A 12,779-nucleotide genomic window follows, 5' to 3' on the forward strand; every position below is an offset into this window, starting at 1 on the left:
GTTGTCTCTTCTGTTTAAAAGGAATTTGGGCTGCTATACCCATAAAACTTGGAAAAGAGAATTGTTTTAACCTGAAAATAGCCTTTCTTTAAACTTTTTATTGTCAAAAATTAGAATAAAACTACTGTAACTTCTTTTAATTGTAAAGGTAGAATTAATTTTTTGGAAAATATAATACTTGTGACAAAACCATTCACAAATCAAAGTTCCACTGCAGATAATGAAACTGCAGTAAAAGTTTTTCATCCCCCATTAACATTGTCTAAATATTTAGGGGCTTAATGAATCATAGTTTAGGTACTTAATGTATGTACGGTGTTTCCTTGAAGAGATGTATAAGCAGGAACTTGGTTTATTTTGCCTCCTCAGCAACAGCCCCTCCCCACCAACAAACAGTCTTCTAAGGCCTGACACATTTATCTCCATAATATACTTTAAAATATACTGGCTTATGGACTGAATTTAATTGAATTTCCTCCTGATTAATCACACAGATGATGTTTGGGAAATGAAGCCCAGTCATGGATCTAGTCTCAAGAGCTCTCTCTCTCTCTCTCACAGCAAAAGGGCTATGGTGGATTCCAGTTGGGTGAGCCTCAGACTGGAGGGAGCACCAGGCCCCTCTTCAACAGGATGTGGGAACCTGTCTCTCACCGCAAGTTGAGTTCTTGGGGCAGAAGCTGGCACTGCAGACGCTGGGCGAGGGACCGGGGAAGAGGAGGTGGTGGTAGAACCAGCGGTGGTGGCATGTGATTTGTCAAGGTGAAGACAGACAACCCCAATAGCTCTCAGGTCCTGTCCCTGGTGGTCTTGTGTTGTGAGGTGTAATGTAGTGAAAAGAAAACATCTGGTGTATGTGGTGTCTCTCGGAGGACTGTGAGCTTAGCCATCTCCCTTTAGGAGGCTGGCTTGTGTGCTTCGGCACAGACCCGATGATGTCAGTGTGTATCCTCGTTGGCTCCTGTCTTATCCCAGGCACCTGCTGCTCTGGGCCCTCTTCTTGTTCCTATTGTGCTCCCACCTGAATTGAAGTCAAGAAAACAAGATGGTTTAGCAAGCGGTAAAACTCAGTGGAGGTGGCCTGCCTCCAAATGGTGTGTCGCCTTGAATTCTCATGGTTGACTGATCAGTAGGGCGTCTATACACTCTCCCAGTCTTCTTTAAAGGCCAGGAGCTTGAAAATCACCATCATTCTACTAGTCAGAACCTTCACGCCTTCTCTTGTTGGTTATCCTACGAAATAGCTCCCGTACAAATACAGTTTTGATTTGGTCATGGCCTCCAGGGGCTTAAGCATAAATAGATGAGGAAGTTAAACATAACTTTATGTGTATTTACGAAGCTTATTCTGCTATGAGTTTTCAACTTCTTGATGCTAATGGAATGATGATAGAATGTAGAGAATTTAAAGTAGGATGCAGGTAGTATAAAACAACAAACAGTCCTAAAGCCATTATTTTTGTTTTACCATTTTTTACACACACACGCACACACACACACACACACACATTTATAGCAAAATTAGCTCCAATAACTAAATATACCAAACTAGAGGATGGTCTCTGAGGAATTTGCAGTTTGGCTAATGAACTTGCAGATAACTAAAAATTGCTTTCATAAACATCTTGTTGTTTGTTGTTGCAGATGTATGCCATCAAGTTGATTCTGACTCATGGTGACCCCATGTGACAGAGTAGAACCGCCCCATAGAGTTTCCTAGGCTGTAATCTTCATAGGAGCAGATCATCAGGTCTTTTCTCTTGAGGAGCTACACTGGTGGATGCGAACCATTGAGCGCTTAACCATTGCACCACCAGGGCTCCCTATAGATATCTCCCAAAACCAAAAATACCCACTGCTATTGAGTCAATTCCAACTCATAGCAGCCCTATATTTTATAAGTGGTTTATTTGGTTCTTAGGATAATGTTTAGTGTACATACAAGTTCTTTCATTTTTCTTGTACCTCCAACTGTCTCACCTCAAAATTAAGAGTTTAATTTCAATTACCATTTCTCATGTTTGTTCTCTTTTTGTATATAAATAGTACAAAGAAGCAAAAGAAAATTCATTTTGCTGAAAATGTGAAGTTTATATAAAAATTCTTGGTGGCTGAGAAAGATACTATTTGACGTGGGAAAAATTAAATAGAAATGTTATGCTCCTTTTTTTCCTCTCACCATTTACACCCCACCCAACACACTCACATACACACACACGTAGACACAAGCTTGGACAATAAATTCTTTTTCTGAGCTTCAGCAAGAAGTTAGAAACTGAAAGTGCCTATCTACATGGAGTGGGGTGGGGGTGGAAGAATGAGGCCATCTGTGGGGTTTTCTAGAGACTTCCTTCCTAGCATATGAAAAGATCTCTATGAAGAGAACTGTTTAGAAGAGGAAAACTTCTACAAGCTCCTCAAGACAGGTAGCGGCCACTAGTCAGTGAGGAATCCACAATTTGATCTGAGAAAAGTAAAAACTAGACATTAGAAATGGAAAGTTATGGAAGATTCCAGAAAAAAAAAAAAGGAAAATATTTTGAAACTTCACTCTACAGACTGTGACAACGTGGACACTCTCCTTCTAACCCCAACTCCCCATTCAGCCTCCTTTTGAACTCTGAAGAAAATGCATTCAATAGTTAGTCATCAGGATTAAGTAACACAATCACCTCACACCTTACTTCACTTTTTTCTCTCTCCTGTAAGTGCACAGTAATAAGACTCTGCTGTGAAGATGAGCAACTTTCTCACTTTTGTCATCACAGGGACTTCACTTTGGGTTCCACCTTTTCTAATTAAAACTGTGTTGCCCTCAATTTCAAGCTTTCCATGGTGTGTATCCAGCTCTTAACACCTAGCTGCCCTCTTTTCTCAAGCTCCTTCATCTTTCCATGGCACTTTATGGTTACAGCTGCTCTGGGCTTTCATTCATTCATGCATGCATGTATCCATTCATTTTTTTCTGAGAGCACTGCTAATTCCTTGCCACTGTCTACTTTAAAGTCTGTGCTATATTGAAATCACTCAACCCAGGGTACAAATGAACTTAACATTTTGTTCCCCAAACACTCTTTGTACACTTGTATAACTAGCAAAGAATTCTCAAATTTGGTATTTTACGCCTAATGCTACTTCTATTATTAGAGCTATAAGTCACATTTTAAAACAAAATGCAACATACACATATGCACACCCATGTTCACTGCAGCATTATTCACTATAGCAAAAAGATGGAAACAACCTAAGTGCCCATCAGCAGATAAATGGGTAAACAAACTATGGTACATATACGCAGTGGAATACTGCACAACAATAAAGAACAATGATGAATCTGTGAAACATCTCACAATATGGATGAATCTGGAGGGCATTAAGTTGAGTCAAATAAATCAATCACGAAAGGACAAATTCTATTTGAGACCACTATTATAAAAACTCATGAAAAGGTTTACACACAGAAAGAAACAGTCTTTGATGTTTACTAGGGAGGAGAAGAGTGGGGAGGAAAAAACACCAATTAGACAACAGATAAGTGGTAAATTTGGTGAAGGGTAAGACAGTACACAATACTGGGGAAGTCAGCACAACTTGACCAAGGCAAAGACATAGAAGACTCATAGACATAGCCAAACTCCCTGAGGGACTGAATTGCTGGACTGAGGACTGGGGACCATGGTATCTGGGGATATCTAGCTCAATTGGCATAACGTAGTTTATAAAGAAAATGTTCTACATCCAATTTTGGTGAGTAGCATCTGGGGTCTTAAAAGTTTGTGAGCAGCCATCTAAGATATGTCTACTGGTCCCATCCAATTTGGAGCAAGGGAGAATGAAGAAAACCAAAGACACAAGGGAAAGATTAGCCCAAAGGACTAATGGATCACAATCACCTCAGCCTCCACCAGACTCAACTAGACGGTGCCTGGCTACCACCACCGACTGCTCTGACAGGAATCACAGTAGAGGGTCCCAGACATAGCTGGAGAAAAATGTAGAACAAAATGCAAACTCACACAAAAAAAAGACCAGACTTACTGGTCTGACAGAGACTGGAGAAACCCAAGAGTATGGCTCCCAGATATCCTTTTAACTCAGTACTGAAGTCACTCCTGATGTTCACCCTTCCTCCAAAGATTAGACAGGCCTATAAAACAAACAATAACACATGTAGTTCAACCATGTATATAAGACTAAAAGGGGACACAAGCACAGGCATAAGGACAAGAAGTCAGGAGAGGACAGGAAAGCTGGATGAATGGAAATGAGGAACCCAAGGTTGAGAAGAAGAGTGTTGATATTGTTATGGAGTTGGCAATCAATGTCATAAAACAATATGTGTATTGTTTAATGAGAACTAATATGCTCTCTAAACTGTCACCTAAAGCACAATTAAAAAAAAATGACAAAAAGACACACACAAAAAAATTTGATATACAATATCTCATTTGAGCCTCCAAAAAGCTGGTTAATTCTTACTACAGTTACAGAAGGGTAAACTGAGCCACCTATGCTCTAACAAGTGGTAGAGATGAGAATTATCCTCAAGTCTTTTGACTCCAAATCCTATGTTCACCTGAATACACTACAGGAATCATGATTTTTTTAAAAAAACCTTTTTGTATAATTTCTATTTCAAGTTTAAATTTTCAGCTCACACACAAAACTTTTTTAGTAGTTTTATATTCTGATCTAAAAAATTTTCAACATAACCCTAGTAATTCACATCCTACCTAAAAATTCTTAAACATGCCAGGATATGTGTTAAAATGTGTTCTACCTATGGTTGTGATCAGACAAGACTTGAGAAGGTTAAGGAAACTAGTCAAGACCCAAGGGATGTAGAGCTCAAAGCCAAGACACCCTGATTGAATTTGCAATGTCATAGGCAATCTGGAAAGGGGGAAAAACAAAGAGAAGACAAGTCCACTTGCTTTTCTTGATGTTTGGTCTGTGTGTGTGTTGGTGTTGGAGGGGGTGTGGAGTGTTTCGGGAAATAACTATATTAGGTCTATATCAGCCCAGACTGGACCCAACCAGCTGCTGCCTAGAGTCAGTGACATGGGTCATCCAACTGGTGGTTCAGGGGCCTGGGACACCATTTTGGTTCATCCATTGTTCCCTTGGGAAAGTGTTTATTGTCCACGTGCCTGTAGCTTATTACCAGTGGGAAGTTGAATATGGGTGTGAATATGTATGATGGGAGGTCTCCATGTGTCTGGGCATCAATCTTCCCCTGGGTCTAGGTCATTCTCAGTGCAGGCACCCCAGGTCCAAAGGATGCATTCCGCTCCCAGCTCTTCTTCTTGATGGAAGTGAGGGCTCTCTTCTCTTCTCGCTTCTCCCTCTTTTTATCTTTTGTAAGATAAAAGGTGTTGCTGAAGCAAGGGTGTGACTTGAGTAAGGTGGTGAAGGGTGTGACTTAAATAAGGGGTGACTTAAGGGTGTGTCTTGAGTAAGGGAGTGACGAGTAGGGGTGTGTCTTGAACCACTCCCCTTAGTAAGGGTGTGACTCAAGATACACCTCACACTAATTCTGCCTCATTAACATATAGAGGTTTAGTATTTACAACACATAATTATACAATACCACAAAATGGAGGACAATTATACCAAACCACAAAATGGAGGTTAATGACACAATATTGAGAATCAAGTCCTAGCCAATTTAATGCATATTTTGGGGGAACACAATTCAATCCACGACATGGTATATTTAACCTTTTCTCAGAAGCAAGGTTAGGTACTATCCTGACCACTCCCATGGTACGGGTCTCACCAACATTATTAATATTGTATTGAATTTATACACCTGGCCAACGAACCTCGTACAGAGCTACCACCCATCTGTGAGTGGAAGCTGCATGTTGCTACCATATTGAACAGACTTCAGCAGAGTTTCCAGATTAAGCCAGACTAGGAAGAAAGGCCTGGCAATCTACTTCTAAAATCAGCCAATGAAAACTCTATGGATCACAAAGGCTGATGCACAACTGATCGTAGGAATGGTGCAGGACTGGGCAGCATGTCATTCTGTTATGCGTGGGATCACCATGAGTCGGGAGCTGACTTGATGGCAGCCAACAACAACAAGGTTTTCCTGGTTTATTGTCTATGCACAGAGGTTGGGTAACAGAGATAGAAGAACAGGAGAAGCCCTGAGCTCTCCAAACCTATCAGAAAGACCACAGACAAACTTGGCCCTATGCTTTGGTAAAAAGAAAGGCGATCAAAAGGGGCCTTTAAATTAAGGTGGGCCCATTTTTATTTAAAGCCTTATGTTAGAATAACAGTGTTTGAGAAAGAAAAAAAACCTTAAACATCAGTGAATTCAAGGCCTTCATTTTCTGGGAAAGAAAACAAGTTAAGTGATCTGCCCAGAGTCACACAGCTACTAGGTGGTAGAACTGGAGCCAGAATCTGGGACGTCTCCTTCCCGTCACTGGGATCCCACTGTACTCTGCTGCCTGACCTCTGACATCCATCTCCAGCTTCTGCAGAAACTTTCTCTTAAAAACAGGCACAGCAATAGCAGATGACGTTGTGGATTGCCTGTTGTGCCAGGTGCTGTGTTGGTCCTTGGCAGTCATTGGTTCCTTTCATCCTCATTAGATATCTGTGAAGCAGTTACTGTTACCCACATTTTACAGACGAAGAAATTGAGGCATGGAATGGTTCCGTAATTCATCCAAGGCCCCACAACTAGTAAATGACAGAGCCTACATGCGTTCACACTCATATCTTGACTCTGAAGCCGTGACCTTAACAGCATCTCTGAGACCACAGCCTAAAGTTTGCCAGTGAGCTGGGATCCACTCCACTCTTTCCACGTTCTTAGAAAGGTTCACCCAGGGGCAGCCTCTGGTAATACCTCAGACAAACGATAGACCCCATCCACTTCCTCTGACCTTTCACTCTTGTTAACAGGAGACACAAATGATGGGGAAAAAGCGGTTTGTAAAGCCTGTATTAGTTGCCGTTGAGCCAATTCCATAGCGACCCTATTGGACAGACTAGAACTTCCGCATAGGGTTTCCAAGGCTGTAAATCTTTACGGAGGCAGGCTGCCACATCTTTCTCCTACCGAGTGGCTGGTGAGTTTGAATCACTGACATCTGGGTTGGCAGCCACGCGCTTTAACCAGTGCGCCACCAGGGCTCCTTATTTGTAAAGCACAAGGCTGGAAAAGCCTTCAGAGAGATCACCTGCACTTCGTCTTTGTACCACTAGATGTCAGTGTGACTCTTCTATGAAGTGGCTATAACTTTCAAGGAGCTCCTGAGTCCAGGAATGGGGCCTCTGGATTCGGACAGGAGCTGGGAACATTTGGAGCTGGGGGGCATCTGAAGCCCACTTGTTAAACAAATAGATGAAAATGATAGGCAGGCAGCACGGACTTAAACCTTTAAAACGATTGCCCAAGGGAAGTGGATTTCCTCGTGGCTTTCCTGTGTTGGAACAGAAGGCCAACTTCTCCAGAGTGTCCCCTGAATACCTTAAAACTCCTTTGAATCACTTTTATAGAGCATGATTCATGATCACCTTTAATGGAGCATTTTTTAAAATGTGGTTTTACTGGAAAGAACAACCTCACCTTTCTTCCTTCCCCTCACCTGCCCTTTCTCACTAGTTTCTTGAGGTGTTATTTGAAGTTTGTGCCTTACCTTGTATATGCACATGTTTCGATCTACATAAAATCTGTGTCTCACAGCGTGAAGAGACAAGCGCAACCATGACTTTGCTCTGGTGTTGATAAACCCGCCTATTTTCTTCACAGAATAATCTGTATCTAATGTCAAATATTTAAAATAATATTAATGCTCTGTTATCATATACTTAGTACACAACGAGTCTATATAATTTTATCTTCACCCCAAGTCTGTGAGCTAAGTACTATATTACTCCTATTTTTTAGATGAGCAAACTTAGGCACAGAGAGGTAATCAGCTTGCCCAAAGTTACATAGCTGGTAAAAGGGAGAGTTAGAGGCCCATGCTCTTCCTTTAGCTACTTCACTATCTGCCACCGCTACCAGCTGCCATCAGGTTGATTCTGACTCATGACAACTCCACGTGTGTCAGAGTAGAACTGTGCTCCATAGTGTTTTCCATATTGATTTTTCAGAAGCAGATTGCCAGGCCTTTCTTCCAAGGTGCTTCTCGATGGAATCGAACCTCCAGCCTTTTGGTTAGCAGCTGAGCATGTTAACTGTTTCCACCACCCAGGGACTACCTCACATTAAGTCTAGTGAAAAGAAAGAAAGAAAGAAGACCTTGGGAATTCTTTAGAAGATGCAGCAATCCATAGAGGATGGCCACAGCCTACAAGTAAAATTTGGATTACTGGCTGCTCTGAAGGCTTCCTCAGCTGATTTGCACTGTTTATCATCATTTGTCCACAGTTTGCCAGGATTCCTTCTGAGAAGGCAAGAGCTGCTGGTCGTGTAGCCCCCTATCCCTATTCTATGTGGAAACTCCCCATGAATCTCTACCCCTGTCAGCTCTCAAGGCTGTGGAGCAATGGAAAGTAGCTCCTCATTGAAACGATGGACACACTTATGTCAGAAGCCAGGGTGAAATGGTCTTCTGTACACAGCTCTACTGGGCCATATTACGGGTTTCGATGTAAGACATCATTCAACACCAGAGGCACCAGAGGTTGGAACAGAAATGCATAAGAGACCCTGTCACGGATTGAATTGTGTCCCCCCAAAATATGCATCAGCTTGGCTAGGCCTTGATTCCCAGTGTTGTGTGATTGTTCTCCATTTTGTGATTTAATTATCCTCCATTTTGTGATGTGTTGTAAATCAAGATTTATATGTTAATGAGGCAGGATCTGTGTGGATGTATCTTGAGTCACAGCCTTAAAAGAGTCATACCCTTACTCAAGTCATACCCTTGGTGGAGTCATACCTTTTATCTTACAAGAGACAAAAGGAGAGAGAAGCGAGCAGAGAGGGGAGGGACCTCACTAGGACCAAGAAAGAAGAGCCGAGAGCAGAGCGTGTCCTTTGGACCTGGGGGTCCCTGCACTGAGAATCCCCTAGACCCAGGGGAAGACCGATGCTAAGACACATGGCGATCTCCAAGGAATGCCGAGCTACAGATGTTGAACGGAGACAAGGACCTTCCCCCAGAGCCAACAGAGAGAGAAAGACTTCCCCTAGAGCTGGCACCCGGAATTCAGGCTTCTAGTCTCCTGAACTGTGAGAAAATAAATTTCTGCTTGCTAAAACCATTCACTTGTGGTATTTCTGTTATAGCAGCACTAGATAACGAAGACAGGTCCCATCCAGTTACAAAAGATCAAGTAACAGACACATTGCAGGCCATAAGACCAAGTGACAGACGCACTCCAAGCCATATTTTTATCTGCTTATCATCCTCCAGGTACAATGCAGCCGCGTTTTAGTGTCCGATGTCTATCTCTCTTAATAGTTTCCTCACAGGACGTGCCTTTCTTTCACTTATTCCAGCTCGCACGGCCTGTGCTGCCAGAATCTGGGGGTGGCACCTTTTTCTGCTGTAAAAATTTGCACATTTATTTGAAAGAAGAAACTTGGACATGGCTGTTACCTGACTCCTGCAGAATCAGGTGGGAGGACGGCCTCATTTAGTGGGTCTTCCTGGGGCCAGGGCCTGGGTCCACCCTCATTTTTGGCTCATGTCTGCTCTGTCTGTGGAATCCAAGGACTGTGGCACTTTCTGATGCCTGGCAGGGGTTTGTGCAGGGAAATGGTTGGGTAATTCCCCCTCCCTTTCCAACCAGGCTTACTTAGACAAGAAAGGTTCTATTATGTCCTCAGGATATTGAGTAATAAGGGGGAGGAAGAGGGGAACTAAAAAGTGTCTATTCAGCCTGGACATTTCTGCTGACATTCTCACGAAGCATGTGCTACTTAAAAGGACAAAATGAAAACAAGTTCCTCCTGCCTCCAACCACACTGTTCACGGGCTGAAAGGCCTCAGTCCCATAATTGATCCACACACCCAGGGTTGTCTGGCTGCCACAGAAGTCAAGGAGGGGACTCTGGATCACGGAGGACCCTCCACCGCTCGGAAAGTTTGGGACCTAACTACACCTGTGGTCAGGAGGTGAAGTGGGGTGGGGTGCTTGTCTGTATGAATTGGGAGTGGGGCGGAAGGGTAGACACAGGGAAAAGCGCAGTGGACTCACTGTCTTCTGCTCTCGGTTAGGCTTTTCTTCAAAGTCTGGAGAAAATGAAGTATTCAAAGGAGAATCTATGCTGTGAAACATACATTGGGACTAAACAGGATTTTAATAAACTATTTTTATAGTTGTTAAATTAACCTCCCCTACACCTCTGGATTCAACTCAACAGCAATGGGTTTGGTTTTTGGTTTTTACCTTTCTTCTGAGGAGTCCTGGTGGCACAGTGGTTATATAGCTCTGCTGCTAACTAAAAAGTTGGCAGTTTGAACCCACCAGCTGCTCCACAGGAGAAAGATGTGGCAGTCTGCGTCCGTAAAGATTACAGCCTTGGAAACCCTATGGGGCAGTTCTACTCTGTCCTATAGGGTCACTATAAGCTGGAATCAGCTGGATAGCAAAGGGTTTACCTTCCTTCTAGGTCCCTGGGTGGCTCAATGGCATGTACTTGGCTACTAGCTGAAAGGTTGGCAGTTTGAATCCATCCAGCATGCTGCAAAAGAAAAGCCTAGCAATCTACTTCCCTAAGATTAACAGTCACTGCAAAGCCTATGAACTGTTCTACTCTGACACACATGGGGTCACCATGAGTCAGAGTTGCCTCGGCAGCATGGATTTGGTTTTGTTTTGGGCCTTCCTTCTTCTACTCTTTCATTCATCCATTCATCAGTCATAAACATTTTTTGAACAACTACTGAGTATGTCCAGCACTGTGCTGAGGCTAATAAGGTGAACAAGTCAAGGCTGTTCTTCTCTAGTGGTTTACAATCTTGTGCAGGTTGTGCCAGACATGACTACTTTTCTCCCAATGTGATTTCTCCTTCCTACATAGTTGCAAAGTATGGCTTACAGAACTCTTTATATATAGCCCTCAACCTAAAAATGGCTTTGATATTTTTAAAGTGTTATAAAACAAAAACAGAACAAATCTCCAAATGAACAAAATACAAATGAGGAGGAAACAAAAAAAGAACATGCGACAGAGATTGTGTGTGGCCTAAAATATTTACTACTGGCCTTTTGCAGAGGGGGAAAAGAAAAAAAAAAGGAGCTGACTCCTATATATATATGTCAGGAATTTTTTTTTCTGCTAAGGGCAAGTAGTAAATATTTCAGGCCACATACAATCTCTGTCACATGATCTTTTTTTTTTTTCTTTCTCTTTTATTTGTATTTTGTTCATTTGGAGATTTTTTTGTTTTGTCTTTGTTTTATAATGCTTTGCTAGCCTTGGAGCCCTGGTGGTGTAGTGGTTAAGAGCTCGGCTGCTAACCAAAAGGTTGAAAGTTCAAATCTACCAACTGCTCCTTGGAAACCCTATGGGGCAATTCCACTCTGTTCTATAGGGTTACTCTGAGTAAGAATCAACTTGATGGCAACGGGTTTGAGTTGTACATATAGTAAGAGAATTTGTGAATTTTAGCTGGGCACACACAAACATATCGAGGGCTTTGAGGACTCAGTTGTACCTGACCCAAGCCATGGTATTCTCAATCACCTCATATGCATGTGAAAGCTGGAAGACCAAGAAAGAGCTGATGTCTTTGAATTACGGTGTTGGCAAAGAATACTGAATATACCATGGACTGCCAGAAGAATGAACAAATCTGTCATGGAAGAAGTACAGCCACAATGCTCCTTAGAAGAGAGGATGGTGAGACTTCATTGTATGTACTTTGGCCATGTTATCAGGAGGGACGAGTCCCTGCAGAAGGACATCATGGTTGGTAAAGTAGAGGGCCAGTGAAAAAGAGGAAGACCCTCAACAGGATGGATTGACACCGTGGATGCAACAATCGGCTCAAGCATAACAATGATTGTGAAGACAGTGAAGGACTGGGTGGTGTTTGGTTCTATTGTACAAACGCTCACTATGAGTTGGAACCAACTCGACGGTACCTAACAACAACACCATCAACACAACCACATAGAATATGACGTTTTCTAGCCTCTCTTGACACCAGATGTGGCCATATAACTAAGTTTGGGCAATGAAATCTCAACAGAAGTGATGCACGTAGCTTCTGAACTGTGCCCTTAATGCTTCCCCACCATGCTGGCTGGAATGTTGTGTAAGCCTGAGTCTTTCTGGTCCTTTGATGTCTAACTAGGGCAATACCCTAGGGATGGTAGAGACAGAAGATGGAAGGAGCCTGGCCCCTGACACTGGGGAGCAAGTCTACCATCCCTGGATTTTGTGGTCTGTTGTGAGGGAAGAAAAGGAGAAGAAACTTTAACTTTTAAACAGCAGTCTTACACTGGGTGTCTTTTGCAGCAGTCGGACCCGTATTGCAACCACTGTAGAGACAGACCCTGTACAGCTAAGTGTGAAAAGCATGAAGCTCCAGGTATGAATTGAGTGACAGGAAGTACACAGGAGGAAGTAATTACTACTGTGTAGAGGCAGAAGAGTTGAGGAAGGCTTCACCCAACAAGAGACACCTAACATGGGCCATGAAGGATTCCCAGTTGGGGTTTGGAATTGCTTTTTGTTTTTTCTCCCCTCCCCCAATCTCTCTGTAATGTCAAAAACGAAATGAAACAAAACAATCCGTCAAATCCAGGAGCGTGCCCTTCCTTCCTGGAATGTGCCTCATCCTCTCCTT

General features: G+C 42.7%; 1 protein-coding gene and 1 long non-coding RNA gene across 13 annotated transcripts in view; one reads left to right on the top strand and one right to left on the bottom strand.

Moving 5' to 3' along the window:
* FYB1 (FYN binding protein 1) overlaps window positions 1-12,779 on the bottom strand; it is a 193,421-nt gene that overhangs the window by 135,405 nt on the left and 45,237 nt on the right. Inside the window, exon 1 of one of the 6 annotated variants that reach the window (XM_064271477.1) lies at window positions 9,579-9,704. The exons of the other annotated variants lie outside the window; for them this stretch is intronic. The gene's annotated coding sequence lies outside the window, so the exon portion shown is untranslated. Of the gene's footprint in view, window positions 1-9,578; window positions 9,705-12,779 lie in introns of those variants that run through there. 6 annotated transcript variants of the gene reach the window in all.
* LOC111749954 (uncharacterized) overlaps window positions 9,600-12,779 on the top strand; it is a 67,748-nt gene continuing 64,568 nt past the window's right edge. For 2 of the 7 annotated variants that reach the window (XR_010318413.1, XR_010318417.1), the window contains exon 1: window positions 9,613-10,097. This is a non-coding gene — a long non-coding RNA (uncharacterized LOC111749954). Of the gene's footprint in view, window positions 10,098-12,779 lie in introns of all 7 variants that reach the window. The other 5 variants (XR_010318412.1, XR_010318418.1, XR_010318414.1 and 2 more) reach the window with 4 other exon arrangements.

Source organism: Loxodonta africana, chromosome 2 (assembly GCF_030014295.1).
Source record: "Loxodonta africana isolate mLoxAfr1 chromosome 2, mLoxAfr1.hap2, whole genome shotgun sequence".
In the NCBI taxonomy this organism is placed as follows: Eukaryota; Metazoa; Chordata; class Mammalia; order Proboscidea; family Elephantidae; genus Loxodonta; species Loxodonta africana.